The following is a 17,632-nucleotide window of genomic DNA, read 5'->3' as shown; positions in this document are numbered from 1 at the left end:
TATATTTAACTTCGTGTCTGTCTAGGTTTTAAAACTATTAAAGAATATCATACATACCAGTTCTTTTTGTTCTACCTAATCCAATTGAATCTACTTTAAATAGCCATAATTGGTGATTTTCCAGATCAAAGGCCTTCTTCAAATCAATGAGCAGAGCTTGTCTATATTGATTACTAGCCATGCCTATGAAAATATCATTTGTTATCTCGGGAATGATAGTGGAATGAAGAGGCTAACACCAAATTGGAAGAAAATCAATGAGTTTCATGTAGATAAAAATAAGCATGTTACCTGAGAAGAGAATATCAATTTTTTATGGACCCTGGACCAAACAGTAAAGGAAAAAATATCTAGTAGTTCACTCCTCTGAACACTCAGAATGTCTTCTTATTCACAGTGGAACTTCTAACCTAGCAGAATTTCATCAAAGAGATAAGGAATGAAAAGGGTTGAGAATTCTTAATTTCTATCAATTACTATAAAAATATTTCTACATTTTGTTTTTTAAAGTCTTAGACTCACTTTCTCCACATATTTAGAAAAAAAAAACAATAAAAATATTTGATTTTTCTGCTGAACCTAGTTTGACATAACTGTTCCATATCCTGAAAGCTATGGCTTCTGCTGTGTTAAAATAATACTGAGTCCTGAGTGAGTCCTACTCACTCAGTTGCTCAACTCTTTGCAACCCTATGGACTGTAGCCTGCCAGGCTCCTCTGTCCATGGAATTCTCCAGGCAAGAATACTGGAGTGGGTTTCCATTCCCTCTCCAGGAGATCTTCCCGACTCAGGTATAGAGCCCAGATATCCTGCATTGCAGACATATTCTTTACCTGGTCTGAGGCACCAGGGAAGCCCAGGTTGATAAATAGAATTATTAATTTGAAAAAAAAAAGGAACTAAAGAATCATCTGAACAAAATACTAGTTAAAAAAAAAAAAAACTAAGTTGACAAAATTTTATTTTTCCTTGAATATGCTTATTGCCATTAGTAGGTTAAATTACCTCCAAATATAGAGAGCCAGGACTATTAATACATTCCTCCTATTATTTTGCCAACAAAGGGCCATCTAGTCAAAGTTATGGTTTTTCCAGTAGTCATATATAGATGTGAGAGTTGGATCATAGAGAAGGCTGAGCATTGAAGAATTGATGCTTTTGAACTGTGGTGCTGGAGAAGACTCTTCAGAGTCCCCTGGACTGCAAGGAGATCAAACAAGTCAATCCTAAAGGAAATCAATCCTGAATATTTATTGGAAGGGCTGAGGCTGAAGCTGAAGCTCCAATACTCTGGCCACCTGACACAAAGAATTGACTTGTTAGAAAAGACCCTGATGCTGGGAAAAATTGAAGGTGGAAGGAGAAAGGGATGACAGAGGATGAGATGGTTGGATGGCATCACCAACTCAATGGACATGAGTTTGAGCAAGCTCTGGGTTATGGTGAAGGACAGGGAAGCCTGGAGTGCTGCAGTCTATGGGGTCACAAAGGGTTGGACATGACTGAAATCTTAACGACAAAAATCCTAAATGCTCAGAAAGTTTTGGCCAAGTCAGAGTTGATGTGAGGGGCGTAGCCAAGGTCTGTTCTAGGTGTTAAATTTACAAGATCAGAAGCAGTGGATTAGGATGAAAGACAGCCATCCAGAGGTGGAAACTACAATTTCAGTTTGTATGGCTACGCAAAAGCTGCTCAAAAATGTAATAAGCAGAACTTACATAAAGAGATGAAATAGAAAATAAGAGATAGAACAAAGAGAAGAGGGATTCTGGTCTGACTGAGAATGGTAATAAGTAAAAAAAAAGGCAGTAAAGGTAAAGGCTCAGACTTCCCATTGGGCTCAATAAGCTAACAGAGACTTTTTGCCTAATGTTATCTTTAGCAAGATAGTTGAGGAAGTCAAGGAATGCAAGAGAGTTAGCAGTCCTGTTACTGTCATCTCGTTTTTGTCCATTCTGATTTTACAGAAGTCTATGATGTGCATTCTTCAGTCCAAAAGTTTTATGCCCCTATCTCCAGAGGTCATCATACTGCTTCCGTTACAAACCGGAACTTTCCTGGGGGCTAAACAATGCTTTATCAAGATCTCTGATAAGTGCCATGAAACTTCCAACTCATCAGCTTCCACCACCACCTGGCATGGCTCTGCCTTAGCTTTCAGCAACAAAGATTTGCTACCTAAAAGCGCAAACTGTGCCCTTTCTCTGCCAGGTACCTTCTATCAACCTTGTAGCTCCTTCCCACTAGTAAGAGAGATCTGAACTTATGTCCAAAACATCTAAGGGGACTACATATTTCCTTCCAGTTCAGGACTATCGGAGGCTGATCCTTTTGACATAGTCTCTGGTTCTGACTCTATGCTAATTGTCTGGGCTGTAGCTTCTTCATCTGACCCTTGGATGACCTTCTTTGTTCTGTGACTTGTTCGCTAACCTAATGTTGCGGCACCTTGCCCCTGCTTAGAAATCACATTGCCATGCTCCATCAAGTAATCTTAGGTTGACAAGACTCTTTGACACAAACTCTACATTGGACTTTAATTTTTCTGCCTTAATTTTGACTTGTGGTTTGAACTTTTTCTATCTTTGTTATGGGTTTCTTCAATGCCTAGTCTTAAGAACCTAAGCAACTACCCTCTGAATGAGAGATTTTTAAGAAGCCTGGGGCCCTGGTAGCAAAAAATATGGTGGTCTCTGCCTAAAAACCTACAGGCCATAGACTTCCACACTGATCAGCCATGGATTACAATCTTAGAAAGTAAACACTGCATACATGCATTCCAGTTAATCTGTTTATTCTAATACTGTAAGCCAATAACTGAAATTTTGGTGTTACTGTAGAGGATTCTTATATGGCATACATTTCCCACTTACTGGAGCTATACCCAAAGGACAATTCCAAAGTTTGAGAATTTAGCCCCTAGGAGAATTCTGGTTTGCAGCAGAAGTGGTATGACCTCTGGAGATATGGGCATAAAACTTTTAAACTTAAGAATGCACATCACAGACCTCTGTAAGATCAGAACGGATAAGTGTGAGAGGACAGTTAAGGGACTGCTTAAAGAATTCCTCAAATAATGCTAACAATAACATTAGGCAAAAGCATGCACTATCTCCTGAAGTTTGCTCAAGTTCATGTCCATTGAGTCAGCGATGCCATCTAACCATCTCCATTGTCAGCCATTGTGTCTCCACTGCTGCCCTGCAAATAAGTTCCTCAGGACCATCTTTCTAGATTCCAAATATGTGCGTAATGTACATTTGACTTTCTGACTTCATTCTGTATAGTAGGCTCTATTACTAAGATCTGATTTCAAGTTGTACATGTTTTGAAATAGTTTCTTTATAACTCTAATTGGATAAAGGATGAATACATCAGTTAGCTGATTATTTCCTCATCATGAAAATAGCAAAATTCTTCCCTTTTTTTTTTTTCGCTTTCTCCAAACATATAGACCATTTTGACTATAGAGACATTCTGGAGTAAACCCTTATAAACCGTTTGTGCATGATGACAGACCTAACTGATTAACTGCTGGCTTAAATTTATTCATTGAAGCAACAAGTATGAATAAGATGTGTGTATAAATGTTATTGTTCATCATGTGGCTAATGTAGTGTTCACAGGAGGAGAATTTTTAGAAAATTAATTGTTTAGAATTTATATTTTGGGGGAAAGAAGGCAAAACCGCAAGTAGCTATGTTTCTATAACTTGGTTGCAGTTATCTGTATAAAATAATATATGAGCTGTGAGAAGAGCCAACTCATTGGAAAAGACTGATGCTGGTAAAGATTGAGGGGAGGAGGAGAAGGTAGCAATAGAGGATCAAATGGTTGGTCAGCATTACCGACTCAATGGACATGAGTTTGAGCAAACTCTGGGAGGGACAGAGTTTGGAGTGAAGGACAGGGAAACCTAGTGTGCTGCAGACTATGGGGTCACAAAGAGTCAGACACAACTTAGAGAGTAAACAACAACAATAATGAGCTGTGCTATTAAATTATAATATTAAGAAAAATCAAAACACTTGTAGAAATTCAAAGATTACCTTTTGCAGTGAGAGTTATAACAGTGAAACTAATTTAAACAGTATTTGGATTAATGATGTTTCCAAATATTTCATTCTATTAGCCAATTTGAATCTTTAGTCACATAGATGTTGATTCAGTAAGCCTTAAGAAATCATATCAATGAACCATGGTGCCACCTATGTGAAAACTCTAAAATTATTCTGAATGATTAAATGAGATTTGAACTTTGGACAGTACTGTTTATCTAGCCTGATACTTCATTCACTTTCTGACTCATATTTTCCAAGAGTTATTTTTCCCTGTAGTAAACTATTGACCAAAATCCTAATGGACAATGCTCATTGCACCTCTTCATTATCTCACTGTTGTCTTATAATTTCAAGTTATTATTTAATTATTAAATATTCAAAGAAGTGTGTTTTTTTCCCCCAGATACCACACTCCAATTTCACCTCTGTGATTCATTTATGTTTAATTTAATTTTTTCTTCTAGTTTTATTGAGATATAATTGACATACAGCACTAAGTTTAAGAACAGCATAATGATTTTACTTACACACAGCATGAAATTACTGCCCAACTAAGTTTACTGAACATCCATCATCTCCTATAGATACAAAATTAAATAGAAAAATGTTTCCCTTGTGATGAGAACTCTTTGGATTTACTCTGTTAGCAACTTTCATATATAAAATACAGCAATGCTAATTTCATTTATCGTGTAAATTACATTCTTCATAATTATTTATCCTATCTTCTCTTTGACTGTCTTCATCCAGGTCCCCCTCCCTCCACCCTCCCACACCTGGTAACCACGAATCTGATCTCTTTTTCTATGAGTTTGTTTTTGAAGAATAATTAACCTACAACACTATGTTAATTCCTGATTTTATATTCCTGTACATTTCAAAATGATCGCCACAATAAGTCTAGTTATGATGTGTCACATTTCATAGTTATTGACTATATTTCTCACTGTATACATTTCATACCCATGACTCATTTAATTTACAGCTGAAGTTTGTACCTCTTAAACTTCCTCACCTATTTCTTTCCTTCCCCTGACTTGGCAACCACCTATTTGTTCTCCATACTTAAAACTCTGTTTCTATTTGTTGTGTTTGACTATTTGATAATTTGTTCTTTTTTGTTTGTTTTTAGATTCCACATAGAAGTAAAATCACGCAGCATTTGTCTTTGTCTAATTTATTTCACTTATCACAATACTCTATAGACTCATCTATGTTGTCCAAAAAGAAAGAGTCCATTTTTTATGGCTGAGTAATGTTCCATTGTATATATGTACCACTTCTTTATCCATTCATCTATTGATGGGCACTTAATGCAGCTGCTACCACTTAAACCTTTAAAAAAATGTTTAACTACACCATGGGCAGGGAAAAGATACTAAAATTGTTGATGAGAATATTTATTGGAAAAAATCTTAATTGGAAATGCATTATGGCAATTTCTGTCAAATATTCAAATGCTCTTACCTTCCAACACAGAATTTCTACCTCTAAGAATTTACACTACAGGTATATACACTTACCTGCAAACAACATATGTAAAAGATTGTTGTCTCTTATTTTTAGTTGTAGTATTCTTTGTAAGAGCAAGATATTAGAAACAACTATAGCATGAAATCATTTCCAAAATATGATGATAAATAAAAGGGTAAAGTATAACCTAACATGCATAGACTGTGATAATTAGTATTTAAAAGGACAGCAGATAATATACATACATATCAGTTCATATATACATAAAATATCTTTGGAATAATACAAAAAGATTGATAACATCGGCTGCTTTCAGGACAGAGCACTAGATGGGGCAGATGGGCTGAGAGGGAGGCTTTTTGTCATATACCTTCAAATACATGTTGGGTATTAAATATAAGAATGTGTTGGCTATTTGATAAATAGATACATATTTAAACAAAATTTCAAGTAATTCATCTTGGCAGTAATTAGGAAACTAAAATAATGTTTGGATAATTGAATAATTTTGAGGAAGAATGCCCTGTGTATGCCTGAATATAAGAAATTCCCAACTTGTTATCTCTTTAAAGGAGAAAATTAATTGATATACATGTAAGCATTTATAAAATATTATAAAATATCTCACTATAGGTGCTTTCCCGGTTATCTTATTTTGAACATCAGCTTCCTCTTTGCCAAGTCACTTCATTTTGTTTTAAGATCGATGCTATCTTTGCATGACCTCAGAGGTTAACTGATGGGATTTTTATAAACAAAGAAACAGAAATTTAACAAAGATTTTTTTCTTAATAGATGTTGGATCTGGTTTACAAATGCTGTACTTTATGGTTTGGAGATCAAAACAACAATGAGAAACATGTTTGAATGTTAAGCTCAGGGGTTATCTTTTGCTATATACTTTTCAGGGACAATTCACACAAGAACGAACAAATGTGTTATATTACAAACAATCATAGGTGAATCTAAAGATAATATTCTTTGGAAAATTTTTGTTTAAAAACTTTAAAACTTTCTCTAGTGATGACTAAGAGACTGAGGTCAAAAATGCAGTGAAAAATTTTTAAAAACAATCATGAAATTAGAGTGAATAAAACAATATTAATAATTACTTTATTATTTTCCATGTTTTAAATATGCATAAATAATATAAGTAGTTTAATATTAAAAGTAGATATTTGGCTACCTCTCTTGCATCCCTAAGTATGTATCTGTTCAAATTGACTGAAAAAATATTTCATGATCACTTTATATTTGGTAGGGTAAGATATCTTGAACTTTCCCAAATAAATTTATTTTCAACATTTTCCAAATCTCAAAGTGAGATTGATTCCTTTTGCTTTGTGCTATTCTAACCATACATCTTTTAATGGACTGTTTCAGATTCTGACAACTTTTATTCCATGGAACTGTAAAGGATCTTGTGCCTGCATAGACGGCATAAGAACAGGTAAAACTGCCTTTGAATCACACTATGTTAGATGCATTACAACCCAAGGAGTAGACATAATCCAACACTAAAATCATTTTAATAAAAGCTTAGGTCTCTTTGAGATTTTATTTCCTGCAGTGTCAGGGAGACTACAGAATAAAAGCCTTTCTGTTTCATTAGTAAAGACCACTGTATTATCACAGAGTTTGCAAATTATCCACAGCTACTTCAAATAAATACTTCTCTACAGTGCAGCACTCTTAAAATATTTGGGTAGTTGAAACAAATCAAATGAACTCATGCACCCATTGAAAAAAATATGCATGAAAGTTGAAAGCACAAACACTACTGTGGCTTATGGAATTTGTAGTTTAATGTAAACAGGGTGGCTGAAATGCTAATCTTTTATTTATTTAAAACAACGAGAGGAAGGTCATGAAAATAATTCACCATACTGATTCTGGCATGTAAGGGAAAAGTGAAGACCCTGTCAGTAAAGAAAGGAATGTAAATACAAAATTAGTTTGCTGGATTCAGCTTGTGTTGTTTACTGCAGTTTTGAAGGTGAGATGGCTCTTTTTCATGGAAGCTAAAACGCTGTTTGTACGCTTTGTTTTATAAGTGATGCTTATACAGAGGATAAGGATTTAATATAATCTTAAGCCTAAAATTAATATTCATGATGGGTTAAAACTATAAATCTTATGGTGTTTTTAAAGGACACAGTTTCTTGTATATTGTAAGATCATCGTTTACATGTAAATAAAAATTAAATTAAGTCATTCATTAACTCGATTAGGAATTTCCAACAAAATTTCCCTATTATTTTGGTGGAATTCTTGTACCTAAGGCTTTCAAGTGAAGGTCACATGGGCAAATCTTGTTTTGTCAGGTGGATGGTCTACAATATACAGAGCCTTGATAGAAACCAGCTGCAATGACCTGACACTGGTTCAGGCTGAAAACTCAGACAGTGCAAACAAATACTATATCTTGGCTCAAAATACTTGCCACATCTGCCAACAATTAGTTCTGTATCAGACCTAGAAAGGGGCAGTGAAATACAGGGTCGGATTTCAGAGAAAGCAAATAAACAAGGGGCCCTGCATCATTAGTCATCAAATGGTCGCAGAGGTGCCCAGTACCTAGACTAAAGCTCAGGCTGTCAGTCCCACAGTGTGGCAGGTAGTGTTAAGAGAGTTGCAGGGACGTGGCAAGTTGATAGCCTAATCAGACCATTGACTTATGGGTGCCACCCAACAACTGTTTATTATTCTATTAATAGATAGCAGAGACCATCCAGAGAGGTTAGAGCACTAACCTTCAGAAATGGAAGATTTAAAAAGCGTTCAGATGTCATCTACTGACATTTCTGGTCAAGATTTATGACACAGTTCAAGATGGCAATAGATAAGAAGAAAAAAAAATATATATATATATTTTCTGTTGTACTACTTTGTCCCAGAAATTCACTTTTCTAATTCTCCTTTTAGCCTTCCTTCAACTCTTCTAGAACAATGGGTCTACTCAGCGTTTTTAACTTTTTTGACTCTAAAATGTCTTTCTAGACATTTGATTCCTTGTATCATGGTTCAATTTTTGGCTTTTTGTGTTTACTTTCTAAGCCAAGAATTATTAGTTTCCCCTATATCATATCTGGCTTCTTGGTCTCCCAGTCTGCTGAGGTGGTCATAATGAAGTGATTTAAGGTAGAAATACAGAAATGCTCTATGACCCTTTAAGTTGGCCATCACTATTGGCTCTGCATGACTTAGCACATTGATGGTCAGATACTCACCGTCCAACCAGAATTGGTGACTTTCTCCTCTTCTTCCTTCATGGTGGACACCCATCTTAGAGAAATGAACTGCTGGATGGAATGAGTCTGTCCAGGGCAATCAGCTTTTCCCACAGAGTTTCTCCCATCACTCTGTTCTTTCCAGTAAACTTTTCTCTCCCCTTTTCCCTGACTTTTGGTCCATCAGTTTTTCCGGAGAGTTAATCAGCCGATTCACTATTAAGTCTATTCTCTCTCTCAGTTCTTTTTTTGTTTAGCTAAGTGTCAGATATGTCAAAAATTGAAGGACAAGATACAGGAGATAGATATGTAGATATATATATATATTTATAAATATCTATATATGTATGTAAAGAGAGAATCATATGTTGCATTATGTTATCTGTATAATGTAGGTAATTGAATTGAGTGAGGGGAAAGATTTATTAAGCAAATACTTCTTTTAGATCCAGTCAACGTTTATACAAGAACATTATTTTAAATATTCATTAGTAATAAAGCATAAAAGTTTGGCTATAGAGTTTCCTCCATATAAAAAGAAGATGGACTTTCCTATTCCTATATTCCACTTGAAAGAATAATTTAATTAAAAGGCAAAGCCGGCAGGAACTTTATAATCTGCATGCAATGCAGGGTATTATATAATGACCTTCATTTAAAACCCAAATCATTAAAACTAGTAAGTCTAACTGGTGACAAGGGAGATTTCAACATCAGACCCAACAGCTTAAAAATATGAATAAAAATCATAGCTTAAATGAATCAGTCCATTGAGAACTTATCGCAAAGTAAAATGAGAGAAGAAAAAAGTTACCTAGGCAATGAATCCTTCTGCTGCACTATTTTATCTTTTGACATGTGCTTCTTTTTTCTTTTCTTTTTTTCAGAATTTCCTCCTCTGTATAAAATAAACCCAAATCTATTTCCTAGGAAAAAATTATTTTAGACAATTTGGATGCACCAGAGAAAATAATCTTTAGAGGTGGCTAAACCACTTTTTTTCCACCCCAGTCCCATTTGTCACATAATCTCCAGAGAAATGAGCATTTGAAATAAAGTGGAGGAGCTGCAGCCCCATAGAGGAGCAGAGAGAATCCACAACTCACTAATAACAATTTCTGGACATTTTAAAGCAATAAAACACTAGTTACAAGCTATGAGTTTCTTTTCTGTAACAGATATCTTTGTTTTGGCATTGACTTCCTCATATGCTATGATTGTTTAACACAGATAGAATTAGGTCAACATTTAAATGGAAACAAAAATAGCTTTTTATTGTTGAAATTGTTTCTAAACCTTGGAGCCAACAACAAGGTAACTAACTGAAATTTTTTTGCAATTATATAATGGTGATACTTCGCATTCACCAAATCCTCTTTTCTTACTTTCTTGCACATTTTTTGTATCTTTCTTTGTCTGTTTACTGTCTCGTGTGAGCCATTAACCCAATTTCCCTCTGTCTCCTCCAGTCCTGAGTTCCCAGGTGGCAAACAATACCAACTTTTCTTCCTCATGATGATTTCCAGAAGTGAACTAAGGAAATCCAGAACATACTGCCTTCTTAGGAAACATGATGCCAGAGTTACTAGAAAAAAGATGAAAAGCAAGTCAAAGTGATTATTTGATGTCATGTAAAAAACGTTGTCCTGAGTTTATTACAACCTTTAACAATTGAATATGGCCTCACTCAAAAGCTGAATCTGTTAAATCAATAGAAGGAAGAATAAAATATGTCCTTAACCACTGAATGTGTTTATTTATAAGCAATAACCAGTTTGATTAGATTTTAGCATAAATTTACTAGCTGCTCTTGTTACCCAGTAATTTAGTCATGTAATTAGTCAAGTTAATTGTTCAAACAGTTTTGACTAAATAAATCAATTTATAGATGTACTGGATATGTGAAAGTAATGTAGTAAAGGCTAGTGAGTAACCTTAGAAAGAAAAGCAAGACAATAGATCCCTTATCTAGGATAGAATGAGTTGACTTAATCAGATCATTGTTCTGTCATTTCATTACTGAAAATAGATTTAGTTATAACAGAAAAAGAGTTATTAGGTTATGAGTCTAAAGACCGAGCTATGGTCCTTGGTCATCCTCTTGACTTGGTCATGTTAGACAAAGGATGTGTATAGTTTCTGGTCCTCATCTTTGTTATAAAAGCATTATGCTTGTTAGATCATCTTATTCTCACTATATTTGGATATGATGCTAGGTCTGAATATGTGTCCCAAAGGACAATACAAATAGGAAGCTAGATTTTAGGTCACTAAATTTCAATGAATATGTATTATTAATTAATAGCATTGTTATTAGCATTTCATAATGCAGATAAAAATGGAATATGATTATAACTAAGTGAAATCTGAAATGATTACCAAAAGCACATTTGCTACTACACAGTACATTAACAGAATTTCTCTTGTTAAAGCTAATCACCATAAAGTATTTTTAATAATGGCCTGGATTTTCAATGACCCTGTTTTACAGCAAAATAATTGAAATTTAAATTAAGCTTATAACAATAACCTTAGGAGATATGTATAACAACAGTCTATATATCTTTGTTTTACTTGGCATTAATTTTAAAATTAAGCTTTTTTTAAACATTTAGTTTCATAGTATGTTAAAACATGTACAAATGGAACTTTGTTACTTAAGAAATGGGGTGAAATATGTTGTTTAGTAGGTAAATTTAAGATACTTTTTGGAAACCTGTTTTTTGGATATTGTGTATTTAATTTGGCAGAATAAAAGATAATGAATTTAGTTAGATGTAGTGATGAATAAAGGCTAAAATATCTCAAATGTTTAAAGAGTTCTATAGTGCAGACTATTCTGATAGTTAATGGCACCCCACTCCAGTACTCTTGCCTGGAAAAATCCCATGGACGGAGGAGCCTGGTAGGCTTCAGTCCGTGGGATCACAAAGAGTCGGACACGACTGAGCGACTTCACTTTCACTTTTCTCTTTCATGCATTGGAGAAGGAAATGGCAACCCACTCCAGTGTTCTTGCCTGGAGAATCCCAGGGACGGGGAGCCTGGTGGGCTGGCGTCTATGGGGTCGCACAGAGTCGGACACGACTGAAGTGACTTAGCACAACTATGTGAAGATTGGCAAAAATGTATCAGACATCTTGTACTGATTTATTGCATCATTCACTAATTCAACAAATATTTAGTGACAAAACTGTAAGGTGTATATATTAGATAAAGCTTGGAGTTTGGAGATTAATATTCTAGTTTTATCATTTATTAATTTAACCCAGTATTTCACTGACCTCATTTTTCTCTACCTTTATTAATAATCTCTAACTTATATGGTTGCTGCAGAGAAGGCAATGGCACCCCACTCCAGTACTCTTGTTTGGAAAATCCCATGGATGGAGGAGCCTGATAGGCTCCACCAGTCCATGGGGTCACGAAGAGTTGGGCACAACTGAAGCGACTTAGCAGCAGCAGCAGCAACTTATATGGTTGCTGCAGGGATTAAGAGGAGTAACACATTAAATCAGGACAAAATAAAGTTTGTTGAAATAAATTATCATTTCCTCTATCCTGTGGTACAACAGGCACTGTATTAGGGTGTGAAATATCATCCTTGCCCTTAAATCTCAAAAGGAGTACATGGGATTATTTATTTTGAGTGTGGGAGAGAAGAGGAGCAGTGTAATGATGTCAATAAAGTGAAAATTACTTTGAGAGTCCACATTAATTGTGGAGATGAAGAATTCTCTAGATTGAGGTACATTTTGACCTAGATTTTAAAGTAGAAATGAAATTATTCATATCAGAGGGCAGAGAGAGAAATATTACCAGGAAAGAGAAACAGCATGTGAAAGGTACAAAGTTGGGAGAGTGGTTGAAATAACCAGGAAGAAGTGAAAAATTTAGTTTAGCACAGTGTATTTTAGCAGAATGATACAAGATAGTACAGAAAATGAGTGTGTGCCTATTATAAGACCTTTGTATGGTGATCTAAAGAATTTAAAATTTATCCTTTAGGTTAGCCTAAAACTAAAAGAGATGCTTTTGGCAGGACTAGTTTTGCCTTAAGGGATGTTATTTAAGCAATACAGTGGAGGATGAAAGGATAGGAGTGAGACTCTTATAACCAAAATATGAAAAAGGAAATTGATGTACAGGCAAGGAGACATTAGCATAGAGGAAGTAGTTGAGAATCCATGAGGATGTCTGTGATAATCTTCGAAGAATAAGTAGAAAGGAGTAGAAAAGGAGTAAAGACAGAATCCTATGGATGAACAATACTTTAGGAGTTCAAGGATGTGACAGATGAAATGAGATAGATTGTCTGGGAAGAAAATTTGGAAAGCGTCAAGGTGGATGAGAATTAAACATCTCCGTCTTCTGCGACAGGCACAGAGAAGGCAAGTGGTCCCATGGAGGAAAGCAATTTCTTTGCTATTCACCATGCTTATTTACTGATTATTAATTCATGGATCTGATTTAATTATTGTCACATCAAGTGTGAGGCACAAAGTCTTCAATGACCTTCAATTTCTTCTAGAAATTAGAAGCTAAGAAAGCTTCAAAGGTTTGCCTGAGATCACACAGCTGCGTGAGGAAAGTAGAGCAGCAGAAGGACAGTAAGTTAAGTGAGCTCTTCCACAAATTTTATTTTCTCTGTAAAGACAGGAACCTAGAAAAAGAGAATTCAAGGATAGGATATATGTTGGGAACAGGCTAACTAGAAAGTGTGAAAGGGACTTTTCCAGAGAAAGTAAAATTGTTTCTGGACCCTGCGGAGGTGGGAAGCTCTGACCTCCAAAGTAGTTCCAATTTTCATAACTGTGGTTTTCTACAGTAGTGTTTGCATTGTGAGAGCGGGAACAGACAATACACTCATGAACCTTGTATTTTATCTGTTTTGCTCTGATGGGGGATTTCCATGGACTCTTTAGATCAAGGTCATAACATGAAATACTTATAGGAGTTTGCTGGCTAACTAAAATTTGAGGCACTTGGCCATTGGCCCCCTGGGAAAGATGGAGCTGTGAAGAACTGGAAATTTAAATAACCCTGCAAGTTATTGCTGTGAGAAAGTCTGGGTCACAAGATATAAGATCTTCAAAATTTGCAAAAGAGAACAAAAATGCACATTTTAACAAAAAGGCTTATTTAAAAATATTTGCTCTTTTAAAAAAGTATGCTTCATAAATAACCTCCAGTCCTAGTTTGTGACTTGTAGTTGAAGTGACACTCCTTGTGAACTTAAAAAAAAGCTAATCATATGTAAAATTCAACAAATGTTTTCAGTGTCATATAGTACCTTCATATGTTAGTCCTACCAGAATAAAGTTTCGTCCAAGATTTGGATACCATTCAGAAAATATTTAAAGAAGTTTGCTTCGTGACTTGACTGTAACCAAACCTGAATCCAGAGACCATTTGGGAGTTGGGATGTCATCATAGTTTCTGTTATGTTTCCTGTATTCTGGTAAATCACATTGAAATGGGAAGACGTAACTAGTCAAAATTTTCCCATACTCTGCATAGTGACAGTCTTCTGGGAGGCCTAGGGAAAAACATATTTTAAAACAACTGAAATTTTAGCTTGACATTTCTCAAAACTTTTTTCCTATATGAGTAATAAAAAGCTGAATATATTATACAAGATAACACTGAGACAAGATTAATAAAATATTTTTCTCATCTTCTACATGCATGCCCCTTATGCTATATACTGGAAACACAGAGGTTCAAATCATCTTTCCCTGGGACTTAAAATAGTAGAAAAAGCACAGATCAGAACTGAACATTCTCTAAGTCTTGTCACTTGCATACGAATGTATTCAGATGACATAGCACTACTTAGAGTAAATCTGGAGCAGAAATAACTCTGGCTTCTGACTGATTTCAGTTTCACTCGTTCCTGGTTTAGAGATAATAGATTAGTATTAAATGGAAATAAGTCAAGGTCATGGTTTTTTGGTCATAAGTGAAATTCATCAGCCTCAGCCTTTTTTCCTATATCTCCTCTGACTTCTGCTGAAACTTTTTCTATTCAGATGACTTATGTGGAGAATTTGAGTAGTATTTCTGTAGTAGGCTTCAATATGATATTCACGGTCCTTAGTAAGAAAATTACACTACCTGTCAAATTGATGTTCAAATGCTACCATGCCTTTATGGGACAGCTTTCCTCTCCTTTGATATTATATGTTTCCAATAGAGCAGACAGATTTGTTTCAAGTTGAGATGAGACATTCATTATTAACTCTAAATGGTTTCATTGGCTGATTAGTTTGCTCTCCAGTCAAGTTCTGAACACTCACATTTCTTTTAACTGTTTTTGATCCACTAATAATTTCTTTTCTAATAGCTTCAATTTTTCCATCTTCCTATGTCTGGAAAGCATTTTTTATTTCCTTATTTAGCAGAGAGAAAATGGTACTTCCTGACCTTCATCTTCCCTTTATCTATGTGGGGATAACAATTATAGACTGAGGAGTTTTGTTTTGTTTGTTTTTTTCTAAGACACATAGGTTTTTGACCAAAAACAACATCTGTGCTTGTAATAAAACATGACTAAAGATCCCTTTTATATAACCTGGAGAAAGACAGTGACATAGATGGTGGGAAAGGGGTGTTCTTAAAAGTTTTGGGGCAACACAATGTCATGCTGTCAGGAAGGGTTGTTCAGGCATCCTCAAGCTGGTGGCAGTGTGGTGATAACTCATGTATGGCAGACAGATCTATGACCATCTAAATTGACCAAGGTTTGAGCTATGGTAGAGGTAAGGCCCAGGACAGAGTGTCCAGAAGAACTCCATTTGATGTGAATAGATGTCAGGCATGACTAGTACAGTGAGCTATGAATTCTGTTTGGCAGGGTTCTCTTTACTACCCTTTGATGGTTGTGTGAACTTGGGAATGTTATTAACATTCTGTGACTCAATATTCTAATTTGCATAATGATAATATCTGTCACAAAAAAATCCTTAGAAGTGTAAGGGTGAGAAACAAAATGTCATTTAAAGTCACAAATATTTATAGATGCTTCTGTCTTCTAAGGGCATATACTTTTTTCCCTTAAAAAAGTTTCTCCTTTTGCCATTTGGTTGGGGAAAAAAATGAACATGAGGGTGTGTGGGAAAGCCAGGATTCTATAGTAAGGCCATGAATGCTAAACTGCTCCACATGATAAAGTAAAAAATTTGAAAGTTCTGGAAGGAAGTGAGGGACCTGGGAGAATCTGAATCATGAAGAATCCAGAAACTGGCATGTAGGATGGGTGTAGAAGCTGTGGTCAATGAAAACAAATGAGAGCAAAATATATGTGCTCAGATTCAGACTCTGACTCCAGGCTGCCTCATTTTTACTTTTTATTAGCTCTGTGAACTTTGAGCAAGTTTATTAGGTTTTCTGTACCTTAGTTTCCTCACCCATAAAATGAGAATTATAATAAAATACTTCATAGAATTGCTGTGAAAATTAAATAAATTGATATGGAAAGAGTGGAGATCCATGCTTGGAACACAGTGTTAGATGTGGTGCATAATATATTTTCCCAAAGTCTAAATTATTAAATTTAGAATGATATCATGGTGATTGGGAGTAGGGAAGGGGATGGTGGTAAGATAAGATGTAAGGGATGGTTCAGAGGAGGTGAACTCTCCTGACCTGAGTAAACTCAAAATCCTGTGTTATTCCTAATCTTTTGTCAGATAATGGTTGCATCAAACCATGGAGACACATATGTCAATGACAAAAAACAATTGTCAGAAACAATGCGGCCTGAATCTAGACCTGCACTGACCAATAGAAACATAATATGAACCACAAATATAATTTTAATTTTTGAGAGCCACATTTCAAAAAGTAAAAAGACAAATGACTTTAAATAAATATTTATATAATACCATATACAAAAATTTATGATTTCAATGCATAATCAATATAAAAGTTATTAAAAGTATAATTTATATTCTTTTCTATGTGCCAGGTCTTCCAAATATGGTGTGTGTTTAAATTTACAGCACATTCTCAATTCAGCCTAGGCATATTTTTGGTGTTAGGTAGCCACAAGTGGCTATTGGCTATTATACTGGACAGCACAGAGCTCAATTAAGGAATAGAAACACACAGATGTCATTAAGTACAAAAAAGATCTATTGCTAAATTTTCTTCCATCAACAGAGCTTTCAGCCCCTACACACTCATCGTTTGGGTTTAAAAGGATACAGTAGACACATTAAGACTACGTTTCTCATCCTTAGAACAGATAAATTCTGAGGTAAGCACCCCATTCTATGTTTTATTCCAGTTACATTTATATACAACTGAGTTGAATTCACTTGAAGCATCAAGGAATGCACATGTTAGCACAAGTAAAGATCTGATCACATTTAAATATGCCTTCACTAATCCAACATTCAGAAAATGAAGACCATGGCATCTGTTCCCATCACTTCATGGGAAATAGATGGGGAAACAGTGGAAACAGTGTCAGACTTTATTTTTTTGGGCTCCAAAATCACTGCAGATGGTGACTGCAGCCATGAAGTTAAAAGACACTTACTCCTTGGAAGGAAAGTTATGACCAACCTAGATAGCATATTCAAAAGCAGAGACATTACTTTGCCAACAAAGGTCTGTCTAGTCAAGGTTATGGTTTTTCCTGTGGTCATGTATGGATGTGAGAGTTGGACTGTGAAGAAGGCTGAGCACCGAAGAATTGATGCTTTTGAACTGTGGTGTTGGAGAAGACTCTTGAGAGTCCCTTGGACTGCAAGGAGATCCAACCAGTCCATTCTGACTGGGATCAACCAGCCCTGGGATTTCTTGGGAAGGAATGATGCTAAAGCTGAAACTCCAGTACTTTGGCCACCTCATGCAAAGAG

At 35.3% G+C, this 17,632-nt stretch overlaps 1 long non-coding RNA gene across 2 annotated transcripts in view; it reads left to right on the top strand.

The window, feature by feature from the left end:
* The window catches only part of LOC104981935, a 77,118-nt gene that overhangs the window by 29,602 nt on the left and 29,884 nt on the right, over nt 1–17,632 (top strand). For both annotated transcript variants that reach the window (XR_824446.1, XR_824447.1), the window contains one exon: nt 6,919–6,985. This is a non-coding gene — a long non-coding RNA (uncharacterized LOC104981935). The remainder of the gene's footprint in view (nt 1–6,918; nt 6,986–17,632) is intronic.

This window comes from Bison bison, unplaced genomic scaffold, assembly GCF_000754665.1.
Source record: "Bison bison bison isolate TAMUID 2011002044 unplaced genomic scaffold, Bison_UMD1.0 scf7180017864525, whole genome shotgun sequence".
Classification (NCBI taxonomy): Eukaryota; Metazoa; Chordata; class Mammalia; order Artiodactyla; family Bovidae; genus Bison; species Bison bison.
This window is presented reverse-complemented; position numbering and strand designations above follow the sequence as displayed.